The sequence below is a fragment of the Plectropomus leopardus genome, chromosome 13 (genome assembly GCF_026936395.1).
Source record: "Plectropomus leopardus strain MGB_pleo_1.0 chromosome 13, ASM2693639v1, whole genome shotgun sequence".
NCBI classification, from domain to species: Eukaryota; Metazoa; Chordata; class Actinopteri; order Perciformes; family Serranidae; genus Plectropomus; species Plectropomus leopardus.
In genome coordinates this window covers 16,350,870-16,365,636 of record NC_142188.1, presented here as the reverse complement: position 1 = coordinate 16,365,636, position 14,767 = coordinate 16,350,870, and the positions used below count along the sequence as shown (strand labels likewise).

General features: G+C 41.4%; 1 long non-coding RNA gene across 2 annotated transcripts in view; it reads left to right on the top strand.

Moving 5' to 3' along the window:
- Positions 1 to 13,278, top strand: part of LOC148187685 (uncharacterized) — a 105,781-nt gene extending 92,503 nt beyond the window's left edge. For both annotated transcript variants that reach the window (XR_015778410.1, XR_015778411.1), the window contains one exon: positions 13,029 to 13,278. This is a non-coding gene — a long non-coding RNA (uncharacterized LOC148187685). The remainder of the gene's footprint in view (positions 1 to 13,028) is intronic.
- The last annotated feature ends 1,489 nt before the right edge of the window (positions 13,279 to 14,767 follow it).

The following is a 14,767-nucleotide window of genomic DNA, read 5'->3' as shown; positions in this document are numbered from 1 at the left end:
TTTGGTAATAGATTTTTAATGTTCATTTGTCTGCGCCCTGAAGGCTTGGATCTTTGACATTTGAAATAATTGTTGTTCGAAGGATCATCACCAGGGGAGGCTTGTGAATAGTGTAGGGACGATTTGAGTAAATGACTGTGTCAGCCTGTTTATTTGTAACATGATTGCCTCGGGCGCTGCCGCAGGACAGCTATTAGAGGGTCTGGCCATAAAGAGATAGAAAGAAAAGCCCAGCGATCACCCAAAAGTTAGCACTTAATGTGACAACTTATCAGACAAAAGCTCCCCACAGAGAATGTGGAAATGAGAGCGAGGGAGAGAGAGAGGGAGGATATCATTGCCCACAGACAGAATTGCTGGGTAATATAATAATAGTACGATGAAGAAACGGTATTATAATCACAATTATCTGAAGTGGCTGCAGTGTCAAAGATCTCATGTCTATTCAGAGTCCCAAGCATCGTCCCATATGTTTTAGCATATTGCACAAAGCTGTCCAATCCGTGCTGGCCTGAGGGGAAGCAGGGAGCAGAGGCCTGTATTTAATTAGATGACACTAATACCTCTCGCCTATGGCACGGCCTGGAGTGTTAGTGGAGGGTTTTTACTGCCGTCTGTAAGAACTGCGTAAATAAAAACTGCAGGTCCCAGTGGGCTCAAGAGGATGAATGTCACTTTTAAGATGTAAACACAACAGGAAGAAATGGAAAAAAAATACAAACAGAAATGAGTTGAAAATAGGGCTGCGAGGATGCACGTTTTGTAGACAAATAATGTCATGGTGTTTAAGATTTGTAGCTGCCATACCATAATCATCATTGAAAGCAGTGATCAAATGCAAATCACAGCTATGGTAGTTACAGAGAAAGCAAGAAAACATATTTTATCACTCTCATTGCACGCAATTATCAACATAATATCCCTAGATAGCTAACCTGAGGTAACAATCACTGAAAATAAAAATCACATTTCATCTAAAATCGCAGAAAAGGAGCAGTAAACACAAAATATTGCTACATTTGTGTTTAGCAGGAGGGTGCTCACTTCCCTGCAGCCAAGAGCTCATTTTCACACTTGGGTAATGTACTAAAAATGCGTTTAAAGGTTCTGTGTGTGACATTCAGAGCACTACTATAGCAGCAAATCACTGTTTGCCATGTAAAGATTTACAGAATTAAGTCACGTTACCTCTGTATCTGTTGTAATCTGAGCTTCTTTGTGGTTTGTTGTTGTAAGCCGGTCCTGCGACACATGCACATTGCTGCATGTGTGTATCCCACAGGTTAACTTAACGCTTCCACTTTGCACAGTGCTTATATGATGGTTACTGCTGATGTTGGGATGGCGTCTACCCTCCAGTTCCCCGACGGTTAACACCGTTAGCTCTGTCAGCACTGTTTCTGTTGTTAGCACAGTCAGCTGTTAGTTACCGTCTCAGTTAAGAGCCATGTCAAGACAATTTATACATTAAGGGGGCTCTATGCAACATGCAGAATGTATTTGATCTGATTTAATTACCGTGTATTATTAGAAAAGAATCTGGGAACACCCAGTAGCTCACAAGGAAGAGCGGGCGCCCCATGTACTATGTCCTTGCTGCAGCTGCCACGGGTTTGATTCCAACCTGCAGCCCTTTGCTGCATGTCATCCTCTTTCCCCCTTCCATGCTGGACCTTTCCTATCTAATAAAGGCAAAAGCCAAAAACCTCATTTAAGAAAAATCTGAAATTCGTCCTGCATCCCAGGAAATCAACTCTTTCACATATTTTTTATGTATTTATGTGAAATGTGTTAATACTCAGTGTCCTGGAATGCAGGACAAATTTATTTATTTTTCTTCATAATTAAGTGTAATCAATCAAAATCAAATACTCGCACAGTATTTCGCACAGTCCCTTTAAGGCTTGTTCCGCTTCTCTAATAAAAATGACGCGCTGTTTATAAACTCCATGTCCCTGTCACAATAAAAACCAATGAAAAACTCCACTAAAATGCGCAGACACTTTCAGAAAAGTGTCCTCAGAAAAGCTCCCAGCATCACAGGTTTCCAGGTTTCCACGACGACTTGGGCCGGGCTGAAGAATGCTTGTAATCTCTTCTGGCAGGGACAGATCCTGTGGCTCAGGCCGGCTGTGGAGTGGACAGTCCTATTGTTGCCTAAAACCTCAAAGGAGAGAAGGAAGATAGGAAGGCAGGCAGGAGGCAGAAAAGAAAAGACTGGGAGGAAAATGGCTCTGGAAGCAGTTAAATATAGTGCAGGGATGGATGGATTAACGGGGTGGAGTTGACGGTTAGGAGCAGGTAGCATCTTCCTTTAATCCTCCTCATAAAACTCACCTTATTTTCTGTTGGCCTGGGAAAACCACTGTTATCCTGGTGCATGCTACTTCTGTAACATTTTCTAAATGTTTATTTAAGAGGGTGAGTAAGCATTTTTGTCACAAATTTAGTGAGACACTACTTTGCACTTTCCTGTTGACTGTAGACATAAATAAGGTGTTTTTATATGGAGAAGATGTGACGGTCATTCTCAGGGGATGGTGAGATGAGAGGACGAGTTTTTGCCCAGAGATGAAGTGTGTGTGTGTGTGTGTGTGTGTGTGTGTGTGTGTGTGTGTGTGTGTGTGTGTGTGTGTGTGTGTGTGTGTGTGTGTGTGTGTGTGTGTGTGTGTGTGTGTGTGTTTGGGCTGAGGGGGAGGGATCAAGGTTTTTTGGAGATTATGCTAAATCAGGGCCAGTCAGAAGAGGGGGTGGAGCAGAAGGCCAGACAAAGACTGAAGAGGATGCTGCCACTGGCATTTAAATGGGCAAGAGGGTGAGGAATCGAGAAAAGAAGTAAAAGGAAAAAGAAAAAAAAAGAACAAGAGCGAGAAAAAGCATAGACTTTCTCCGGAATGGCAGACACTTTTTTTCTAGCTCCTCAAACAGATGCTGAGGCAGATGGTGGTGAATTAACAGAAGATGGGAGAAGAAGAAATGAGAAAGCCTAAAACGGGCCCATGGAGGGCAGACATTAAAACATTGTGGGTGTTTGTGTGTGCGTGCGTGTATGCGCGTGTGTGTGTGTGTATGTGTCTGTGTATGTATGTGTGTATATCTGAATGCACAGGTCCAGGGGAGAGGCTGTTAAACAGTATCTCAGCTGGGAGGACTAAAGAGGATGGGTGGAGGATTCCCAGTCAGAGATAGAGCTCGCGATAATAATCACAGGCGTGAAATTACAATGCTGATATTTGTTGCACCCCAGGGTGTGGTGTGGCGGGGCTACCAGAGCTCAGAGGGCCCACATATCACCAGAGGCCTGCGCTGGCTGACGGTCATCAATGATCAGAAGAGCGGCCCCTCGCCCACACCTCTGCCCACTGTAGATCCCAATCACTCGGCAGAGCCGCTTCACCTGTGGTGTCTTCAAGAAAACACAGGAAATACTAAGAAAGATACTTAAACATTAGTACAATTACAATTGTGTATTCTATGATAAATAATGGTTTGTTTGGGGGGGGGAGGTTAGTTCCAATGTTGTTAAAAGTACATTTTATAAAATTTATTTTACATTTACATTTCAATAGCTATTTTTTAATACTTATAATTTTTTCTTCTTTTTCTTCTTTTTTCCTTGATTTTATTGAATAAAATTCAGTTGGTAGATACTGATGAACCCACAATCAAGCTTATTTATTTGTAAAGGTGATATCAACATTGTTAAATTGTTTTTTTAAATTTCAATGTTAGTTTGTTACGTGTTATTGCTAATGTTTTATGGCTTGGAGGTGTGCAACATATCCTCATACAACGGTTCGTACGATATTTAACTAACCAGCCCCCCCAACGAATGACATCACGCACTTAACAGAAAGTTACGTAGGTTTGTTTTAGGCAAGTAAAGTCACGTGGGTTAGGTTTAGGAAAAGAAACATGGTGACAAGGTGCCTTAAAATGGCTCAAAGTTTGTTTGGTTTCACATAGTTTCAAACAACGGACTCCTGGAGGAAAGTTGTGTATTTTGTGACCCGTCTACCACCTCAACCTGCATCCTTATGTGGACTGCTGCCTCTTAACTTATGTTAGCGCCTTGGTCATGTGATGCCAGGCCTCCTGATTATTATACATGAATAACTGACTCATAATTTTGCAGATTATATGCTAATTGTAATTCCTTTTTGTAGGTATCTAATGCATGAGAACAGAGGTGTGTGCTAATCCTTGGTGGGTCTACACACACCTGGGTCTGTTTGACTCCTCTGAGCCAATATGGGCTCAAAAAGTCAAACTTTCCAATGTGATAAAGGGAGTGTTTAACGGTGTTGTGAGTCCATTGGAAGACAGAAATCCCAGTTTTTAGGCTCAACACCTGGTCAAGAGAGATGTGCACATGTTTTGATTTATTTGTAAGGGACTGTATAGGCAATAATATTGAACTCAAATGTTTTCATGTGCTGTATTGCACCAGAGTTGGCTTAAATGTGTCACATGATTCATTTTGATAAACTTAATAGAATCAAGGACGGAACAAATTGCATGACACACTTATTATTGTTATTATTATTGCTACCTTTACTTGAAAGTCTTTATGGTGAATTATATAAAACAGTAATCTTCCCACCTGACACTTGCTGGAGAGAGGAGAGGATGTCATTGCAGTAATGTTTGACATGTACTGCAAACTTTAATAAGTGTCACTCAAATCTAAAATGTTGTTATTGTAGTTTCTAACCTAAGTTACAATGCAAACATTTGCACTACAGCATATTTTTGATTAATTTGTGCTGGCCTCTGAGTATCACAGAGTTCATTGTAACAAGCAGCACTTTCCTGCCTGTTCATCTTGTTTAACAGTGAAATCAGAAGCAGAGAGGTGGCTGGATGTACTTTAGCATGAATATCCTCTTGGCCATGAGCCAAGCTCTGACAAGATATGACACCACATTTTCTTCCATCCACTCAGTGAAGGGGGTAAAAAAAAGAAGCTCATTTTCATGTCCGTCATCTCCTGCTCTTGCCACTGCCTCTGTGAAGGCCCCCTCCGCCTCCCCTATTTGTGGGGTGAAAGTGAAAAGTAGATGTGTTGTCAGGGCAAAACTGATAATGGCAGTGGGACACAGACTGATCCCAATTGCCCTGCTTTCAGCCCCTGCCACCCCCATGCTCCCCGCCACTAAAGGGTTCACTGACAGATGGGACGGGACGCTATGGGACAGAGTGCTGAGTTGGCATAAAAAGCCTACCAAATAGGCCTTTTTCTTGGCATCGGAGGCCGGTGCAAATAGTTTACTGTCGGGACCATTGCCGTCTGCATTTTGCCTTGCATTCAGTATGGGCATGATAAATTTTAAAAGCAATATTTACATTTGTGCATGATTTTCTCAGAAGTTGGAATCAGTTTGTTGCAGAGTTAAATTAGGAAAGTGCCCACTGGTGATTTAAAGCCTCCAGAGATATTTTTTTGTTTGAACATTTAGTTCGGAATTTAATGTTGATTGCACGTAATCACTATAGAAGAATGAAAAAACTGTGTAAAAATTGATTTGTTATTAAGTTAACTTTCACTATGCAATTCTGCCTGCCTCCTCGTATGATCTCCCAGGAAAGATTAAGGATCTATTTACGGCTCAAAAGGAAGTGCGTCAACCATTGCGCCAGTGTTGTTGGCATGATTTTACGTCATGTCCATTGTTTTATTGGTGGATCTGTGTGTGACGATACTATAACAGTTACTGTATTGACTATGAAATGAACATCACATTGTATAATCAATTAGTGAGTTATTTCTCAAAGCAATTGAATGTAGTTGATCCGCAATGAACGGAGTTCATAGCAATGGTAAAAATCAGTTTTGGTTTCTTTCATTTTAAAACAAATAAAATATATCTGTCTAAAACCATTACAAAATTACTTCACCTCTTCAGTGAACATGTTTTTTTCTTCTCTCTTTAATGTTGTTTGTGTTGATGATGTTGTTTAGTGTTGATCACTTGTCTAGTTGCTAGTTGAGGAAAATGGAAAGCCATCCTGCTAGTCTTCTCGACAGTGCCGTCAACAGTGATACCATTTGGAGATGCTGGGTGGTGGTAGAATTGAAAAGTTTAAAACTTATCACTTTCCACTTTAAGTTGACAAAAGTTTTATAGCATGTAAATTTATGTTGATGCGTCATGGCCTTTGACTCCCTTTAGTATCCCTTTCCGTTTAATATACATTCTAAATAGCTTCTTATCAGCGTCGGGATACACTTAAAGCTGCATTCCAAAGTTTGCCTGAGTCTGGGACCAGAGCCAGTTGAGCACAGTACCTCTACTCTACCCTAATGTGTTTATTTTCTGCCATTTGTAAAGTAGCCGGGTGCCCACAATGCACGCTGGTTATCACTTCACGGGCCCATTTCATTGAGATAATCTTCACCTCTCAGCAGAGGGACAGATAACTCCTGGGATCTCTCACCAGAAGGAGCAAAAAGTGAGGGTCATTATAATGTCATCACAAGTTATCCTGCCGACCCCAAAGTCCCAGAGATAGAATATTGTCGTCTGGAGAGCAGATAGAGGACATGAAAGGAAGAGAGGAGGGTTGGTTATAGAAAGAGAAAGAGACACGTTGACAGACAGGAAGTAAGAAGAGGAAAATACTTGGGAATAATAACATATTACAATAACATACTTATGCAGAACCATGTTGCAGTGGAACAGGTAATGTATAAGCTGCCTGTTAGATTTATACCAGAGAGAATAGGCTGGTAAAGATGCACTTTATCTTCAGACATGAAAACAGCCCTTCTGCTCTGGCACAATCCCAGCAGGGGCTGGTGGGAAATTGCTGTTTTTACATTTCTGTATCATTGTTCCCATAAGGAATATGGATAACAAATGAAATATTCAGCCCCATTGTCTGATTTATTCCTTTTATTATCCACAAATATCAGCCCAGCAGTCAAAGGATGCCTCGTCTCATTCAGGGCGCTCTCCCCACTTGGGGCCTGACAGCCTATCAAGTCTCCTCCGCGTAAACAGGTCAGGATCGTGTGAGCGCTCCAATATGTTCTACTTTAAGGTTTTCACCATGCGCGATCACAAAACAGGAATCAAAAATTACTGTTGCAAATTCCCAGAGGTATCTTTTGCAGGCCCCAAAGCAAAAACTACACACATCACTTGATATAAGAAGTCAAATAAATGACATTAAACCCACATAAGAGCCACAGACACTTAAATAATGGTATGTTGTTCTTTATCCCTAACATCTGGTGTCTGGTTTCCAGCAAAAGCCTCCGTGTTGTTGTGATTTGCAAAGCAGGAGAGACAGATGCACAGTTACGGCCTCATCGTAACACAATGAACCTCATCAGATATTAGTAATTGACCATTAATAAACTCCCCATGATAGCCCACTGAGGAATACACACAAGGGCCCAGGGGACCACGGGGCAGCGGGAGAATGGGCCTCATGGCATTAACATACTCCCAAGGCTACAAGAGGCATTTAAATGGCCAATCAATAAAGAGCATTAGTTCATCATGCCCTCTGAGGGACCCTGGAGGTGTCTGTTGTGTGTTGAAAGGCAGCACAAAAAGGGGACAAATGTGCAGTCAAGAGCTCTATTCTTTGTGAATGATGAATGTGAGAAACCAAACAAGAGCTAAATGTGTTGTTAACAGAAGTGGTTTCCTATTATCTTATTTATCAGATATCAAATTCACAGCAGTGTTTTGTTTTATTAACGTGGAAAAAAAAAGAACGGTTTGCAGTGGTCATTTGTCTAGTACAAAAGAAAATGGCAATTGTTGTAAGTTGTTATGATGACAGCACACATCATTGGGGCTGTAAAGTGTGACACACTAACTAGTTACAGAACTGGTGCCTGTCCATTCTCATGGAGTTGTTCACCTGGTGCATATGCCAGAATATGTTTCTAGCTTCCAGGTTTACTTGTGCAGTCTGCGGTCCACTGACTTTGTGCAGAAGTGTTTCTGTTACTGGCCATGCCCACGAGTTTACGCTCCACTCATAGACTTTACATTGTGATGACATCACAGATGTTAAAACCACCATGGATCTAAAATTCATACAAGAGTTATAATTGACCTTGTTTGCAGTTGGAGGTGTGCTATCAAGTTTTACAGATGTGTCGTTTACAGAGGTGTCTATGGGGAAAATGCCACCAAAAAAATATTGAAAGCTGAGGCTAAGCAGCTTTACGGGGGGGCCAGGTTTCGGGCAAGCGTACACAAATCCAAGTTTCTCTCTTTAACCTAGCTAACATTTAACTCATCATAAAACGCACATCATTCAAACTCGATAAGAAAAGAAACACCTTCACCAAAACTGTCTTAGTTCACTTTGTTAGTCATCAAGTTAGTTCACTGTTTTAACAAAACTATAATCCAGTCAAAATAAACCCCCAATTCAGTGAGTTAGATGTGAAAACATGCAGATCTGTATGCTATTTATCCTAGCAGTCTTTGACTTGCGGTCCACTGAGCTGAGGATCTCCCTACTACTTTGGAGCTACCGTTTCAGTTTCCAACAAACATGAAATTAATGGCAACAAAAACAGGAGAATATCAGTTACAATCACTTTTTTAAGTAACAGATTGCTTATTAGTCTTTGGTTGAAGTTAGCCCAATACAGTTGCACTGGCAACAGCACACATAAAAATGTCCACCGCTCTGACCGTCCTGCTACATTGATTTGAATGGGAGTGTCTGTTATACTCTCATTCTTCGAGCAAAACTCAGCTGCACTTCCCAAAAGCCCTTGCTACTTCCCGAAGGCAAGACAACATCAACATTTTAACCGCTAGTGTAAAACCAGGACAAGGGCATCACAAATATCATGTGACATTTACTGTACATATCCCATTAGATAGCTATGAATAAAGCTAGACCTGCTCTGCACCGAGCAGTTTTATTCTTAATTTTCTCATTTGTGTTATATGGCACAATGAAATGGATATCATTACATAGAATAGCACTATCATACAAATACCATGCTGTGTCCTTGAAGGCGGCATAATAAATGGTTCATCACTGGCAACCAAATGGCAAGACAAATTTATGGCCACTGATCTCTCTCATCATCAGAGCAAAGTACTCAGTAAAATTTCATTGTAACTTCCAGGGAAATAAATAAATTTGCCCCCTGACCTTGAGGAAAAAATCCCCTCCCACCTATCCATCTAGGCGGGGGGTGTGCCTCCATCACTCCCCCCTCTCTCTTTCAATCACCTCCATACATCTTACCTTCTTTGGCACTGTGTCCATACATACATAGTAGGCTAAAGATAGGTGTCCCACCTTCACATGCTCTACCTCAACCCCCTGAGATTTGTGTCGTGTCTCTCTCTCTGTCTCCTCTGTCTCTGCTGAGACCTCGGCCCCCCTGAGGAGCGGCGGTAGTCAGAGATGGGAATGAGAAATAGCAGATCAGGAGGGAGGGAAAGAGGGAAGAAAGAGAGCGAGCGTCTAAGTGCGAGGGGTGTAGGCGAGAAATGACAGGAGAGGAATATGCAGAAAGTCTCAGTTTAAATCAAGATAAAAGACAGAAATAGAAAATAATAGAGGGAACAAACCCCTGGACGCTGGCTCTGTCTAATGGAAACACATGGCTGAGGGCTGAGGTGTTGTCAGCAGTCTGCCTGCGCACACTGACATTCCTGCCTGATAATCTGGCCTGCCATAAAATTAGAATAGCAAATACCCCACTGACAGAGATGCATGTCCTCCCTCTCTTGTGCCACCATAAAAAACTCCTGCCGGTGTCTCGAACGCCACAAACTTCAATTTAAATTTACAGCGCTGCAAAAGGAGAAGTGATATGCATTCAAAAATTTTAATAACCTATTAAGTTATGACTTCAATTTCATTTTATGAATATTTTCCTTGGGGAGTGCTGCCATCACCAGAGAAAGACAGAAATTTAAAAAAGATAAATAGTGCCATTAATCTATAACATTTCTTTCCCATTATTCTTGAAAATGAGAAGTTATTTTTGCTCAGATCGTCATATAATTAGCTCCTTATACTTGACTCACAGGCCAGAAAATGACCATGTTCGAGAAATTTGAAGCCTGTCATTTGGCTGTGAATAAAATCATCATTTGTCTTAATATATTGTCCTTCTGACAAGCAGTATTTGAAGTTGATTAGGTTTCAGTAGCTTTATTAATAACAACTACTGGATCAGAGGGAGGTAAGTCCTCTAAGAGCGACACGCTGCGAGACGGAGCTGCTGCAGAGGTCAGTAAGTCTCCTTTTGTTTTGAGAGACTGCTGTACTATAAATTGTCAGACGTCGTTTATAACCCAACATCATGCTTTACTGCATAAACTGGTTTTAAGCCACAAAACTATTAAACAACTCATCACAACCCCACTTTGCAGAGGGTGAATGTGGGAGTGCAGCAGAGTATAATAGCTTTAATCTGTCTGTTGTTTGTCTCATGGGCATTAAACACCATCTTGATATGAGTGAGACTACAGTGCACGCAGGAGGGGGTCCTCATAATATTTAATAGGTCATCAAAGGGAATGGGGGGTAGACTGCTGACATTTGCCTGGATAGTTAGGAGAAACCCCAGGAGTTGTCATATGACTCATTACCAGAGCGCAGTCGACGTGACAGTCGGTTGCATCATCGTTCAAAGAGACTGTCTGGCAGAAAAATCATAATCCAACACATATAACTATTCAAGTCACAATGGCCCCATTAACTAGCATGAGATTTTGATTCTTGTTTCCACCCTGAAAATAGAGACTAATCAGTTAATAAAACTCTATTACTGCCACCCTGAATGAGACAGTGACTGCCATTAGTGTGAAAAAACCCTGTGAGTGCAGCCAGATAGATATAGATAGATTATATTTTGGCTCTTTCACTCTTAGTGCAACACTGCCCCACCACCTCCTCGCCCACTACCGCTGCTCAAAGATTAAAAACTGCGGCCCCACAACCTGAAGGAGATGAAGGGACATCATTTGGAGCTGCAAGATTTTCCATAAAAGAGAAAAATGAAAGATGGTGTCTGTGCCAGCTGCTGACCTCCTCGGGCCTGCTGGACAGCAGGTGTCAGAGGAGCCAAAGTTAATGTGAACTCCAATGTCTATGATATACCTGAATAGCCCTTAGATATATTTAGATATACATTAGAAATACATATTTGTCACAAATGAATAAAATGAATGGGTTAAATAAAATGTCTGGCTTAAAGATCAATATATTCTTACTGCTGTTATGTTTGCTCTGTGCAAATGTAATATTATCAAAAGATATGTTTTGTCAAATAATATTCAATCAATCTGTTAACTTCATTCAAAATTTAGTGTATAAACACAGCCAGTCGGGCTTTGGATATTGTTGTTGTTACATAAGTGTAGATTTGGGGGATATGCAGGGCAGACATCCCTCTCAGTATTTAGAACATATGCATTTTTGGCCAACAATAGTTTGCAGGTTGCAAAAAAGTTACTGTTTGATGATTGCAATTTTCCAGTGGAGCATCCCCAAACTCCCAGTTTCGTTTGTGTCTCACAATGTTAAAACAAAGCCCAGGGCCTTGCATTGCTAGCAAAATATGGTAGAAAATAACAAGCCACGCTGTCTTTTGAAGTTTTTTTTTTCCTCATAAAAATGATAGACCTTGTGTGTGTAGGATTTGGTGGCATTTAGCGGTAACATCTGGTTCCATATGTTACAGTCTCAAAAGGATGGGCATCACATCGAAAATAATATTTACATCACAGTCTACAGGTACAACCTCTATGGTTTAGCTACAGCTTAACTTTGATTTATAGTTTTGATGTCTAATTGCTATAAACCGGCTTGTTTACATGCTTAATGTACATAGAAATTTTGAAACTGACCCTAAAAGTCTTCACATTTCAACTCAGAAAGTTTCTCTTTGAAAAAAAGCAAACAAAACACGGACATTTCAAAAGAGAATTCAGCCGTCACATTCGAGACCCCTCAAACTTTGGACAACCCCCATAGCCCTGCACAAAGCAACACTACAGCACTTACATGCCCCTCACACATTGATTCCCCTCCCGAGGGCCCAAACCAATTTCTCTTGTTTTCAGACACTCTCCCTGCCTGAACCTGCAGTGGCCATCAAAGACATTCATCCATCCGCCCAGGATGACTATGACTGATCTCGCCACCAAACGATCAATTTGTATCCCTCTCTCGTTCTCCTTCTTTCTTCTTCTCTCCTCTCTCCCGTTTTCTCTTTCTCTCTTTGTCTCCTTCACTTCATTGTCTTGCTGTTTTGTTGATGTGGAGAATATGATGAAAAAGTGAGAGTGCAGATCGCTTTGACACCGTGGCATGTCAGAGTAACAACGCAATCACTATTTGACCTTGGAGAAAAACTAATTTTTTATGTTCATCTATCTATATTTTTGACATGTGCAACTTTTCATGTCAGTGAAAGCCTACAAATCACCCATGCAAACACACAATAATAATTCTTTACTTGCAGGATTTGATTTTGCAGGCTAGTTGATCTTTGACACGCTGAGCCGTCGATATTTAGGATCTATAAACAAAAAAATGCCCTCAAAACTACAAGTTATTTCAGAGTGGTTGGGTATGCCTGATTTGTTCGGTAGTATATGTCTCTCCTTCATTCATTAAGCTGTAATTGGACGTGATTGTCATCCAGGAATGCAGCATCCTCAGATTCCTCCAAGGCATGCAAGGTGATGATGACAGCGTTAGAAAGAGCTGTTAATCCATCTTGTAATTGCACTGAGCAGACGGCAGGGTTGGTCGTGTCTGTGAAAAGGCTGTAGAGAAACATTTGTCACCAGACGTGAACAATAGGAGGCATTATGTTATTCCGGTGCATCTGCACATGCAATGAAAGCTTTTGTATGTTTGTGGTTGCATCAAAGTGAATGGTGCACATGTGATGCTGCTCCATGCATGAGTATATATTATGGCGGTGCATATATGTTGATGCTAATGTTGTTTGTGTGTGCATGATGGTGTGTGTGTGTGTGTGCGCGGTGGGGGTCCTTTTTCCTTGCTATTCACAGACAATTTGTAAGGCCGGCTGTTGACGCCAGGCCGAAGCCCGTGGAACAGCTGGAGCCCCTCTATGATTGATAAACGTGGCGGCGAGAACTTCATCTCCCCCTGAATGAAGACAAAGGCCCCACAATGCTCAGCCAGTGTGTTACGCCTGCCTGTCGTTAAGTGTGGACTGCGGACCTGCCCCGGTCCTCAGCTGGGGGAGTCGAGGTGCCAAGAGGGAGGTCAGGACCCAAACTAATTACCATTTTATGACAAAACGGTTCTTTTGTCGTCATTATATAATTGATTTACCTTTCAGGGGGAGATCATTATGAAGTAGCTTTGGGAGGGTGGGATTAAAAGGGGGCAAAAGGGGATTAGCTTCAGTTGTACATGCTCTTGATGTTATGAAGGTATGCATAAGCATATTTCTGTGACTATAAATATTACAGTTAAAGTGCCCCAAAATGAGGAGCAATTATACAATATGTGCATGTTTTAAGGCTGAATATTTTTAACAAAAGTCCTGTAGTTATTTAAAAGTATTTGTCACACCATCACTTATTAAAAACTGAAATTTAAGATAAGAAAAATTGTGAATTATATCATGGTGATGGGGGGACAAAGTGAGCCGTATTAACATTTAAAAAGTAGAAATCAGTGACCCCGTGAGTGAACATTTGAGCAAGTGCATCCATATGAAAATGACATACATATCAGCATCAGTTGAGTATGATTACAAAACACATCAGCATGTTGTATCGATCCTAGCAGATGCCACCACATTTACCAGAGACAGGTTTTAACAGAGATGTGTTTTTAGAGGTTCGCTGCCCAGTGTCATAAACTTTTGCTTAGTTTGTGACCCATGCAGGACCAGGTCAGTGAGTCAAATCAGGACCAGCTTTGTCAAAGTCACCATGTGGTGATAATCATTATACTTGGCCGTGATGAATCCCACCCAAGGATCTGTTTCCTCTGACTACACACTGGACTGGAAATATGTGTAGTAGTGTTTCCATTTGTAGTCATGTTTCCAGTAAAAGCTAGCAGGCTTTAAAAGGAGTTAGCTGCTATTTCTGCACAGTGTTGCTTTAGAAACCCCAAACTCAAACATCTGTTCAATGCATTATTTGCTTATGTGTATAAAGCCCTAGTTGCAAGCATTTCCTTTTGTGTGAAACAAATGATGTTTTGCAAACGTGCTCCCAACTTTCTTTGTTTGAGTCAGAGAGCAATGTAGCCTGGGTACATCCATCCTTGACCTATTTAATGGCTGGGTTCTGTTGAAGACCCGCCGCACAAATTGAAAAGTTTTCAGTCGCTAAGTGAAATGTATGGCTCTGCCTCCGGTCCAGAAAAAATTGGGGATTGTTCTATTTTAATTCCAAACTCAATTTCAGACATCCTCTGCGCTGCGACAAAGTGGATTTCTGGCCCATCCATTGTGCCGTGCTTGTCGACATTTCAGCTGCCAGGACACACGATGAATGAGTGAATATTGATGAACACAAAAGATGTACCCAGGCCATTTTTTCCTGTTATTGTTGGCGTGGAGGTGGGGAAAAGAGGAGAGGCGCCCTTTGGATCCCCTGGGATTGAGGAACCCCTCTCCATATTCAGAATATTCCCTGTGAAGTTCAGAAAGAGATATCAATCTCACTTTGAGGCTCTGGGTCTTCATTTGTTTGTGAGAGATGCGGAGCGCTGCTCAGATGACTGTGCCAATTCTTCAAATCCCACTTACAGTAGGAGTTCACAC